Here is a 12,665-nt window from a genome sequence, read left to right on the forward strand (position 1 = left end):
GCCGAGCACCAAGGTGCTAATGAGCTCCTTCCTCTGCTCTCTGCCGGCTGAGTTACCCCTTCCCAACAGCTAACTGCCTGCTAAGTCCAAGCCATGCTCAGAGATACACAAAGCCTAAAATAAAACAAGAGAAAGGAAGAAACGATACCAGGGGAGGTTATGGAATCATCCACGGAGTATCACACCTTATATACTGTTTATTAAGGATATGGAAAATATCACACAAAATATGAAAACACAAAAACAGTGTGTTTTTTGGGTGGGGGGGTTGGTTTTTTGTTTTGTTTTGCTTTGTTTTAGAGAAGGATAGCTTTACTGCTTTGCCAGGCAAAGAGGGACATGTCGAAAACTATGTGTCCCTTGTGTGTGTTTTGTTTTGAAAAAAATCAGAAAATTCTGGAAGGCTCAAAAGGAAGCAAGACAGACACACAAGATGGAATGGGTCAAACCTTTTTTGTCACACAAGAAACACATTACATTACAGATCCTCCTCGACTTACACAATGAAGTTACGTCCAGATAAACCCATTGTGAGTGGAGAATGCATTTAATACACCTAACCTGCCGCACATCGTACAATAGCTTAGCTAGCCCACCTTAAACATGCTCAGAACGCTGACGGTAGCCTACAGTTGGGTAGAATCATCTAATACTAAGCCTATCTTAAAGTGTTGAATCTCTCGTGTAATTTATTGAATACTCTACTGAAAGTGAAAAGAAGAATGGCTGCGTGGGTACAGAATGGTTGTAAGAGTGTTCGGCTGTTTATCCCCGTGACGGCATGGCTGATGGAGCTGCAGCGCTGCTGCCCAGCATCACGTCTCGCTAACCCGGGAAAAGATCAAAATTCAAGATTCAAAGTTCAGTTTCGACTAAATGTGTTATCGCTTTTGCACCATTGTGAAGCTGAAAAATCGTTAAGTTGAACCATTGTAAGTTGGGGACCATCTGTATATGAATATTTCCTAGAAATATGAAAACAGGCTAGAAAATAGACTGGCCAAAGAAACAAGAGAGGAAGAAAGATTGAGGGATGGAGAGAGGGAGGAAAGGAAGGAAGGAATCATTAAGACCTCAAAATTAGGCAAAATGAGACAAGTTACCTAAAAGACTGTAACGATTCTCAGCCTGAGCTGAAACTGGCTTGTCGCATCTGCAGTGAAGCACACCTGAGTACAGAACTTTCAGGCTGCACCACCAGCACCTGTGCTGTGCAGTGAGTTGGTTTTAGGGAGGGGGACCAGAGCTGGCCACCAGCCCTCACCCCACACCCCAGAAAGGGCTCCTGCCTGCACTCTCCGGGACTAAGGGAGGTCTGGCCATCACACATTCAGAGGACAATCCAGGAGCCTCCAGGAGTGGAGGACTGATACTCCTTCGTGCCCCCCAGACCTGTTTCCATGGTGACAGAACCCCTCATGCCTTGTAAACCAGGAGGGGAAGCAGAGCAAGCTCTCCTCCTCCCCACCCCCAGCCCCTCGGCCCCCTCCAGTAGGTCCTTTGTCTACAGCTGTGTCTGGAAACACCTCTCTGCACACCCCCTCCTCTAGCCTCCGCTTCTCCTGTCTGCAGTGTAGCACATATTCCCCACCCCCCAACTGATCTATTTGGGGAGAATGGGGGAAAAGGCCTCTTTAATTAATCTCCTGCCTTCATTAATTATTGTAATAGCTTTGAACTTGGGGGAGGGAGGGGGCACAACGCGCCTAATATGTTTTTACGTCAAAAAACACATTCTCTCCTTGGCAGAGAAAGAGGCCTGCTTGGGGTTTGGGGATGTGGAGTGATTTACAAGGAACGTTAACACCAGAGAAGTTCTCCTGCTACAGATTCACGGGTTGGCCTTCTGTGGTGACTTGAACTCTCACCCTCACCCTCTCCCCCTCCCCGTAAGATCCCTGTCTCCTCACCTCACTTTCCCCCCATCCTCATACTCCTCTTCCCTATCTTAATCCACCTCTTTGCCCCCGTGTTCACATCCCTCTTTTCCCCACCACACCCCTCTTGCTGCCTCTCGCCTTCTCGCCAAAGCTGAGGACTCTTGGGGAACATGGCTGATGAGCGGAAGCTCTCGGGCTGACATCGTTCGCTGCAAGCCATGGGGCCAGGGTCCTGAAGGGCGCTGTGGGCAGGAAAGGTGGGAACCGGGTCTGCTTTGCCCTGTTTCTCTGTGGAGACCCCTCACCCCAGCCTCTAGCCGTGTCTTACTCTCCCCATTAGAACGGGAGAAGGTTACCAGGGGAACCCTGAGTAAACAGAATGCTTTCCAGGCCTTTGTGGCCCTGGGCGGGGAAGCCCACTGGAGAAGTCTTCCAGGTCTGCCATCAGTGGGAAAAAGGCCATTTGGGTTGGCAGAATTTCTGGAGAGAAGGAAGGAGATGAAGCTAAGAAAAACAGTTCCACAAATCACTCTTCAGTGAGGTGAGTCTCCACAGCAACCTGCCCTGGGCTGAGAACCACAGAGGCAGGAGATGCACTGTTGCCATGGAAACCACATCCTAGAAACCCACTGGTATTGGTCCCTGTTTGCGTTTGCAGATAAGGTGCTGGGGGCAGGGGCTAGACCTGCAGGGTCCCTCAGAGGAACAGGATGGAGGAGAGAGGGAGAAAAGAGGGGAGAGAGACGAGGGGCAGGAAAGAGAGGCAAGAGGGGAGAGAAGATGGAGAGAATGAGAGAGAGGGTGATGGAAGGAAGGAGGGAGGAGGGGAAGGCTCTAGGAACCAGACAGCCTCTCGGGGGAGCCTGAGTTCTCTGGGCTTTGCCCAGAAGAGGAGGAAGTGCCCTGTGCACTCAGTATGGGCATGTACAAGTGAGTTGAGGGGAAGGGGACTGAGCTGAAGCCCAGGCTGAACCTCACGTTAGCTGGAGCCGAGGCACCCACTTGTCCTCATTGCTTTTACTCCTTCATTGTTCAAAATGAGTAAATGAAGCATACCCTGGGGTGCCTGCTCACTGATGACAGAACAACCCCCCAAAGGGTCTGGAACCAGAGGACCCCCACTTGGGGCCTCCGGTCCCTCCCCCCACCCAGGGTGCCCAAGCACAGGGGTTCCAGAGGGAAGGTGATTGGAAATGGGCCCCAAAGCCAGCCTCTTCCCTAATTACTCCCAGACACGGGTCTGTGGTTCCCTTTTTCTGGGAGTTAAGTGGTCACTGTGTGCCTGGCGCCACCTGCTGGTGACCACTGGGAGCAAGACAGCAGTGACTAGAATTGGCCGGGCCCAGTGTGGCCCCCACCACTGAGCCTCAGCAACCTCTTCAAGCCAGGGGTCAAACTGGTACCCTCCTCCACGCCCCCTCGGACGGCCTGTGGGCCAGATGAACTCTTCAGTCAAATGAGCCACAGTCGCATTCGGTGTCTGATCTTGGCAAGTCACTTCCCTCTCTGGGCTGCCATGTCCCATCTGTGCAATGAAGGTCTAGAAGGGCTCTTTATGGCTTGGATAGTCTGATTCCTTGACTCAAGCCAGAATTTAGCCCCTATCTGGAATATTTCTTTGAGTCTGAGGGGAGATACCAGAACCCCTCCCCCAATGTACTGTTCCTTGGACTGGGGGCTCTGTAAGCCCCACGTGGTTCCAGGGCAGCCTGGAAGGCACCAGAGTTTCCCCGTCACCCTCCCTTTACCAAGTGGGCCCCGCTGAGAGGGAGCCAAAAGCTTAAGCACCGTAACACACAGCACCCACTACAAGACATGTCCCAGGCCCTGCAATCCCACCTACCCCTCTGTAGTCTGAGAAAGCTCCCGGGTCCACAAAGACTCCTAAGAAACTGTTAGAGGGGAAGGAAAGCTGGGGAACCAGCATTCTCCCAATCAGTGTTGGTGCCTACCACATCTGCAGGAGAGATGCCACTTTGGGACACGGTGCCAAATGCAGAAGTCTTCCTGAGCCCCTGTGATTGAATCAATACCTGCTGAGCTGTCTGCTGCAACCAAGAGAGCCAGGGCTGCAGTGGGGGAGGTCTGGAGGCAATGGTGGGCACACTGCTAGCCCAGAAAGGCAGGAAGTGAATGAATACAGGACTTGTATCAGGAGAGCCAAGTCCAAATCACAGCTTTCACATTTAGTAGTTCCATGACCTGGTGCCATTTTCCCATTTGCCAATTGTAGATAACAGCAGTATCTACCTCCCAGAGTTCTGGTGAGGATTAAAATGAGACAATGCATGTGAAGCCCTTAGCACAGGGCCTGGCCCATAGCAGCACTCATCATTACAGGCTCAATTCAGAAACTCTGGATTTGGACCAGGCCAACTCTGACTCATCATAGTATTAACAACATGCATAAATTGTTCCTCCTATTAATAACTATTCGTGGAGCACCTACCATGTGCCAGGCACAGTGCTGGACAACAGGGCTAGAGCAACAGAGGAGACAGATATGACGCCAGACTTCATGGAGTTTCTAGTCTGGTGAGAGGTAAGGAGGAGTGGTAGACAGTCATCAAACAAATAATGACACAAAGAATAAATTACTCTCCACTCTGAAAGGGAAGCAAAAGTGCCAAGGGAGCATATGACTGGAGAGATGACCTGATCTGGATGGTTAGGGATGATTAATCTTTGCCTCTCCCTCCTTCATGCTGACTGGAATGAGGACATGATGGCTGGAGCTTAGCAACCATCTTGGACCATGAGGCAGGGCTGCTGGATAAGAGGGACCTACATGCCTGATGACTTTGTGAAGGTGTCCAAACCCTCTCTGTATTGTCTAATTCTGATGCTTTTATTCATTTTCTTGACAGAAAATGATTTTAATCTTCTTGAAGAACAGTATTGTTTTAGTTTTTAATTGTCCTTATCCTCAAAAAGCTCTGAACCACTGGACTGGGATTAGTAATGAACATGCTGCCTCTTCATTAGACTGTAAGAATGTTGGGGGCAGAGGGAGTCTCCAGCCCAGGGCTTTCCTCATAGGAGAGTGTCTGTAGAGTTTTGTTGAGTGGGAAGGAGTTAACAAGAGACAAAAATCATGGACAGATAAACTGAAGTTGGATGTAAATCTGGGGCAAGAAACCCAAACCATTTCAAGCAGTGTCTGAGAACAGAGCAAAAGGAAGGCGGTACAGAGAAATTCAGCAGCCAAGGACAGGACCTAGCAGAACAAGAGCTGAAGGACTTGAACCCAGGGAAAGAACTGACCTCCAGAACAAAATACTTTTGGGGTGTTAGAGGGCTCCTCAGGGATGGCTTGAAGTTGACCCTGACCTTGAATGTCATGTCTAGGGAAGACAGCAGAGACCTGGGTTTAAATCCTGCTGTGTCGCTTACTAGCTGGATGAGTTTAGATAACTTTCTCGGCCTCTCTGAGTTTCCGTTTACTCATAAAACAGTAAAAATAGATGGAATGATATGTATGAACTTCCCCCACACACACCGACCCCCGCGTCACTGCCTGGCACGTTGTGGCACCCAATCAATCGTAATAATGTCCAACAATCTTTCAGGTGCTGTGGCGGATGGACTTTCAGGTGGCCACGTGATCTGGCCTCCTGATGTTCATGTTTCTCTGGGAGCCCCTCCCCTCGAGTGTAGGCGGGCCCTGGGACTTGCTTCTAACCAACAGAGTGCGGCAAAGGTGACCGGATGTCTCTCCCATGATTGTATTACGTTATGTAAGACTCGGTCTTGCTGGTGGACTTGCTCAAGAGTCTCTCTCCACTGCTGGCTTTGAAGAAAGAGCTGCCACGAGTCCTACAGCGGCAAGAAAGTGCGGTCTGCCAATAAATACCCCGAAGAGCTTGAAAGCGTACTGTTCCCAGTCGAGCCTCTAGATGAGAACCCAGTCCTGGGGTTCCTGTTTGCAGCCTTGCAGAAGACCTGGCTAAGCCATGCCCAGAAACTGAAGTGATAAACATGCTGCTTAAGTGCTAAGTGTTTGGTAATTTGTCACATGCAGAGAAAGGGAATACAGGTGCTACATCGAGAATATTTTACGCAGTATTTAAGGAATATACCACTTCACTTTCGTCAGCACATCAACTCTAATAGGGGGTATTATTACCCCTACTTATAGAGAGGAAACGGGCTTGATTTCCCAAGGCCACACGGCAACTGGGGAAGAGGGAGCTGTGACACAGGCTCTAGAGACTACACAGCGAAGAGCCCTGTGACTGGCCTGCCGGCAGCAACATTAGCTTCACCTGCACAGTGCTGTGCAGCCACATGAAGGCCTTTAGGCAAATGCTCTCTGCCCAGTTCTCCACAGGCCCCACCCCTCCCTATGGCCTGGTCCCCAGCTGTTTCACATGGTTCTCTCAGCCACCTGCCAGGCTCCTGAAGGCATTTGAGTCTCCAACCCCATATAACTAGGGCACTGGGAGTTAGAGGCCACATAGAGCAGGTCCTGTTTCCCCAAGGGTTTGGGAGCAAAGGACAAGAGCCGAGCTACCCGGGGAATGGAGCAGAGAAAACAAGGTAGCAAGCGTCCCCAGAGCAATTCCCTTCCTGAGCTGTGAGGCCACAATGCATCATTTTCATGACATCTGTGTATGGTGACGTCAGGGTCGCTGCACCCTCCACACCCCAGGGCTGGGCCTGGTTTAAGGACCCCACCCCAAGGAGCAGCGCAGCAGAAGGATAGGGATGCCTGGAGACTACAGCCTTACAGGGGACCCTCCAGCTCCCGAGGCAGGGGCAGCGAAGGGGCCAGGGGACTCGGGGAGTCCTCATCTGGTGTCTCCACGGGAGGGTTACTGCTTCATTTAGAGAAACACAGGGACACAGGCAGACAGCACAAGCCCCAGGAGCCCTGACTCAGGGCTGCACTTACACTGTTGACCCAGGTTCTTTCCTTCCTTCCTTCTTCCCTCCCTCCTGCCCTCCTTCCCTATTCCCTCCCTCCCTCTCTTTCAACCACTTGTGCTGGGGGTGGACAAGGGGGGACTGTCTGTATTTATAACCTGAGAATTAAGGGCAAGTGCACAGGTGATAGTTTTTTTTCCCGATCCACTGGAAGTCACAGGATCCACCCAGCCAAGGCAGGAAGGGGGAGCTCTGCCCTTGGGTCTCCCTTCTCCTTTCAGTTCGGCTGGTCGCTTGTACCTTCTCATGCAATTCACTCAATGATCCCTAAGCTCTGATTAGGGCCCAGCCTCCATCAGGGGCTGGGAGCACAGAAAAGAACCAAGTAGTGTGTGAAAGGACAGGCACCACAGACCCCACTCCCTATGGCGAGAGATGCTTCTGCCAGGAGCAAGTCTGGCCAGCCCAGCCCGGCTTCCAGGGCTGGACCCCACGCTGCAAGTTTTAAAGCTGCCCACCCAGGTGAATCTATTGTGCGGCGGGGGTTGAGAATCACTGCTACAGGGAAGGGAACACTGTCTCAGGCATCTGTGGTTGCCTTGTCCCTTCCCTTGCGGAAAGCATCTGGATTTTAGTCACTTCATCAGAAGAAGATGGTTTCTCAGGATTAAGTGAGCTCAAAGTTGCAAAAGAAACACCTCCCCTAGGCTGCAGCAGGCTCTAGCCCAGGCCAGTGCCTCAGAGGCATACTTTGTAGCTGCAGTATACTGGTAAGTGCCATATTGGAAATGTTCTGTTTTTCTTCTCCTGGAATTTCGAAAGCAAATTACATTTTGAACACTGTTGGCTAAGGACAGCCAGTTTTCACCAATGAGCACTGCAGGAAGGGATCCAATACAAACCATCACCACGGCACGCTGCTACACACCAGGTACTATATACGTCTACCATCTGAACCTCACAACAGCCCTAAATGACACCTTCTCCCCATTTCACAGATGAGGAAGCTGAGGCACACAACTAGCAAGTGGGAGATCTGACTCCCTTACTCCTTGCCTCCTATGTAAAAGACAAGCACTAGACAAGGGACACTGTGTCCTGAATGACACCAGATCACAAAATCACATTTATCAAAGGAAACTGGGCGGAATGAAGACAGGTGAGTGTGGAAGTGCTGGTGGGCACTGCACTGGGCGGGCTGCACTAGACACAGCTCCCCCCAGACCCAATCTAGAGAGAGTCCAGCCTTAGAGAACAAGCGAGTCTCTCCCGCTGGGGCCACCTCCATGATGACAGCAAGCCTGGACTAGAAAATCACCCAGTGTGAGACTTCTCATTCCAACTCCTACCCTGGAGGCTCAAGTACCAGGGGCTCTTCTTCTAAACAGGCCCAAGGCCCTTGGTGACAGAGTCTCTTCCTGGGGGCCTCAGCCACCCTGCACCCTCCCCCCTCCCCTCCCCTAGGGGTCCCAGCCCAGATCTGCCACCTCTGTGCAACCACGTGTGAGTTGCTTTAACCTCTCCAAGCCTCAGAGTCGCCATCTGTGAAAAAGGGAAAGACGTCTATTTCTCTTTGTGGGAGGATGAAACGAGACAAGGGTCTTACCCCAGGATGAGACCACAGTAAATTAATTCCAGTGGAATCGCATGTACTCTCCACGAGAAACCCGAGTTCTGCTATCACGGAAATGCAAGGCAATCGTTAGCCTGGGCTGGCTGAGTGGAGCACTCACCTGGGGCAGGAGGAGGGATGAGTCAACGGAGCGATGGAGGTCATGCTCCTGCAGAGACATTCCACCAGGTGGCGCCATGGTACAACATTCACAGCCCTTCAGGCCAACACACCAGGATCGCTGGGGTCTCCAGGGTCTTCCTGCACAAGGAGAACAGGACTTCAGTCAGAGCTAAAGAAAGCCTGAGGCTGTGTCATTCTTCACAGCTTCCCTCCATCTCCTTCATCTAGATCTTCATCAAAAGTGTGGTGGGAAGGGGGTGGGGGCACAGGGACAAGTGACAGTGGCAATGCCAGGCCACGTCAGCAGCAAAGTCCATCAAGCACCTACTATGGGCAAGGCCCTCTGGCAGGTATTGTCGAGTTTTAGAGCTGAGAGGGGCCTTCAAGGAAATTCACCCTTGTCCCTCTGTTTTTCCAGAATGGAAGGAGGCCAGGGGAGAGTCACGCCTGTCTGTTAGAGGTGGTGGAGAGGCCCGCCAGGCTCACCTTAGGGTGTAGCCTGACTCAGGAGGACAGGTTTCAGGTGAGGCCACCACGCCTCCTCCCCTCCTCCTTGCTGAGCTGAGCCAGACAAAGCCAGGGGAAGACAGGAAAGGCATCCCATCCGACTGCAAAGGGAACAGAGAAAATGAACTGGGTGTGACTTCCTAGGCTATTCCTGCCTCACCCTCTCCTGGGACACAGGACACTCTTCCTGAATGTCTGCTGAACAGACTGCAGACCTAGGACCAAGTTTAAACCATCCAGGGAGCTTCCTCCTCCAGCCCTGAAGAAGGGGGACATTTCTCTCAGGGCCCCCTCATTTCAGAGAAACAGCCCCATGGAGTGGTTCAAGTTCAGTGCTGCAAGGCCCTTGGGGGTCAACTGGGTCAACCCCCTGTGGTACAGATGATTCCGTTGAGAGCAAAAGAGGGTCAACAACTCACCTCAATACCAAAATTCTACAGAATGAGGCAGCTTTCTGTGCACTAATATGAAATGTGTCTAGGATACTGTTACGTAAAAAAGAGAGGGCAGAAAACGTGTCTAGTTTTCCATTATTTATATTAAAAAAGACAAAATTAGTATATTTGTGTTTGCACATAATTGCATAAATAAGTTCTGGAAGGATTTAAAAGACACTGAGAACAGTAGTTATAGGGTTGGAGGGGGGGATGCATGGATGGATGGATGCGACAGGGGAGGGAGGGAGACTTTGTCCGTACGCATTTGTACATCGCTTGATCTTTGAACCATGCAAACGAATTCTGTTTCAAAGACTAAATTTTAAAAATAGTTTGCCCAAGATCATACAGTGTTTCCCACAGTTGGAAGGATAGGATACTTTCACATGGTAGGATGCTTTCACATGAAATGATCTGGGGTTCACAAGGTGACTGTAAGCAATTCACAAACACAGCACTGAATCATTCAGTGAGAAAGCCATTCCCTTTTCATTTCTCTTCAGTCTTCTGAATCCATCAGGGGGAATGTTTTAGTGAGATGCTAGTAGGTCTTTAATACCTTTCTAAATCCTGGTAAACTGCCTTTTTAACAAAGAAAAAAGGCATTAGGCTTAGAGCCTTGGTTGACAGCAGCAGCTAGCTAAAGGGTGAGAATGGAATCATGTTATTTTCTCTACACTGAATTTACTTGTACTAATATCTACTAGGAATGGCAAGTAACATTGGTCTTCAATTTGCAATAGCAATATGAGTCTTCCTTTTGGAAATATTTTAAGTAAACTGTATGTTGCTCTAAAGAAAACTATTACATAAACCCTAATGGCATTGCTTTGTGAATATGGTATTATCAAGCGCTAACCTTGCACCAGAAACTGCTAAGTGCTTCCCATGAATTAATATACTGACCCTCCCATCCCTGGGAGGTACAGATGAGGACACAGAGAGGCAGGGAGAATGTGGACCTTGCCCAAGGTCACTGGTTGACTGGAGGTGGAGCTGGAATTTGAACCCAGGCATCCAGCCTCCTGTAGGGCCCAACACCGGAGGGACTAAAAGCTGGTGGCCCAGTGAATGCAGACCCTCCAGCCATTGGCAGCCTGCACTTTAGGTAGTTGCCCTAAAGGCTCAGCCTCATTTGGACAGCTTTATCTTCCTCCTCCCAAGCTCTGGGTCCCTAAAGCCAAATGGTTTCAGCTCTCCCTCCACCCCCTAACCAAAGGATTATAGACACACACACACACACACACACACACACACACACACACACACACACACACGCCCTCTGCAATTCCACTGAAGCACTCCATCTGCTTCCTGAACTTTCTCGCTCTTTGGGGCCCCAGGCAGCAGCACACAGAGGGCTAAGCTCTGCTTCTCCCACCGTCGTGCCCTGCTAGACAGGTTGCAGGCTTCTCTCTCCATCTAGTTTTGGGGGTAAAGCCCTCTGCCTCCCTCACCCTCACCTGTACCATCCTTCAGGGACCCTATATGAGGTAACTGGATTTCTCCCTTTGCCAGTTTGCTGTGAAACGTCATGCATTCAGGAAAGCAGGGAAGAGGGCTGCACCCTATTCAATGGCTGTGGCCCAGAGCTGGGAAGCTACAGAGGCCACCCAGCCGGGCAGCTGCAGCCAACATCCTCACACCCACCCTGTGCCGTCCGCCCTCACAGAGCTGATCTAGTGGTCACAATGGGTCCCCGCAGGTAGTGAGGCCTGTTCCTGCCCTGTCTCTCCCCTCTCTCTGGGCCACAGGCACCCTCTGCACAGTCAGGAGATGAACTACCCTTCACTCACAACCCTCCATCAGAATCACCTGGAGGGCTTTGTAAGAGGCAGGCTCTGGACCACATCCCTCAGCACTTCTGAGAAAGTCTATGGTGAGGCATGGGAATCTGCACCTGAAACAAGTCTGGAGGTGATGCTGACATATACCAAAGGTGAACAGAGGCGTGGTCGAACATGTGGGCTTGGCCTCAGTCTGCATCCTACCTCCACCCCCTGCTCACCTGGGGGTGGGAGGGGTGCGGGAGTCCTGGGGGCAAGTTATAAATGCTCTACAGTGTGCTCAGCAGTGAAATGAGGATGACAGTGATTTTACCTCGATCATAAAGTTCTAGTGACAATTAAATGACACCAAGTGCTTAGCATAGTGTCAGGCACACAGCACACTTGGCAAATTCCTTGTCCTGACACTCGAGACCTGCAACAAGCCCCTCAGCTTCCAGGAGTGAGAGAAGCAGCTACATTTCTTCTCCAACGGGAGAAGGTGGGTGGATGGTGACACTGGTCTTAGAAGCCCAGCACGACCCCAGCTGGGGGTCCTAGGAGCTTGGGACATGGTGGCTGCTCTGGCTAAGCCCGCAGCACAGGAGCTGTGGTCCAAGGCAGAGCATCCAAGGACGAGGTGCCGGAGCTGGAGCAGTCCTCCCAATGCCCTCTGTCCATCTCCCTCACCCACTGCACTGAGGGTGGATCCCTGAGGCTCCGGACGGCAGGAGGGACCCAGAGGGACCATCACCCCTCCTTAGAGATGAGGAACAAGGCCCTAGAGACTAAGTGAGCTGTCCAAGGTCATGGACCCACAAAGCAGAGCAGGGCCTGCAAGCTTCCTCCAGGGTCCAGCCAGCCAGGGTTGGGGGGCCTTCTCTGCCCTCAAGGTCAGGTGTTCTTGGGCAGAGGCTCTGACCACCACACCAGGGTTTTTCCTCAACTCACAGAGCCAGGGTCCCCAGTCAGGGAGCCCAAGTCCCTGCCTCTGCCAAAAGGCCCAGGAAGAGCCCTGGAGGCAGCAAATCATGTAGCTCTCTCTCAGACGCAGTGTCTCTTCTGGGGATATGGAACTGTGGTCCCCACTGGCAGGCTAGCTGGAGGGCGGGGAGGGGTAGAGCATGCAGAGCAAAGGGCTTGGAACTTATGGAAGGAAGGGCCCAGGAGGCCGCTCGTCCTGGGAGATGGAGTAGCAACAGACAGTTGGACCCCAGCATCTCCTCACCAGGTGGCCCCAACCAGGGAGTCAAACAACCCCATGGGGGGTGGGAGTTATTTCCAGCCCCATGGAGGTGGCAGAGGCCTGGTGTGAACCCCGCTGTGGCTCACGAGCAGCCAGGCCGCAAATCCAACCTGACACGGAGACACAGCGCTCAGAGGATTAGCCCTAGAGATTAGCAGAAACCTCCCTTGAAATCTGCCCCCAAGGTGGCCCAGTCTGGGGGGTCTCGTCACGCAGCAGGCAGGGCGG

The sequence above is a fragment of the Lipotes vexillifer genome, unplaced genomic scaffold (assembly GCF_000442215.2).
Source record: "Lipotes vexillifer unplaced genomic scaffold, Lipotes_vexillifer_v1.1 scaffold708, whole genome shotgun sequence".
Taxonomy (NCBI): Eukaryota; Metazoa; Chordata; class Mammalia; order Artiodactyla; family Lipotidae; genus Lipotes; species Lipotes vexillifer.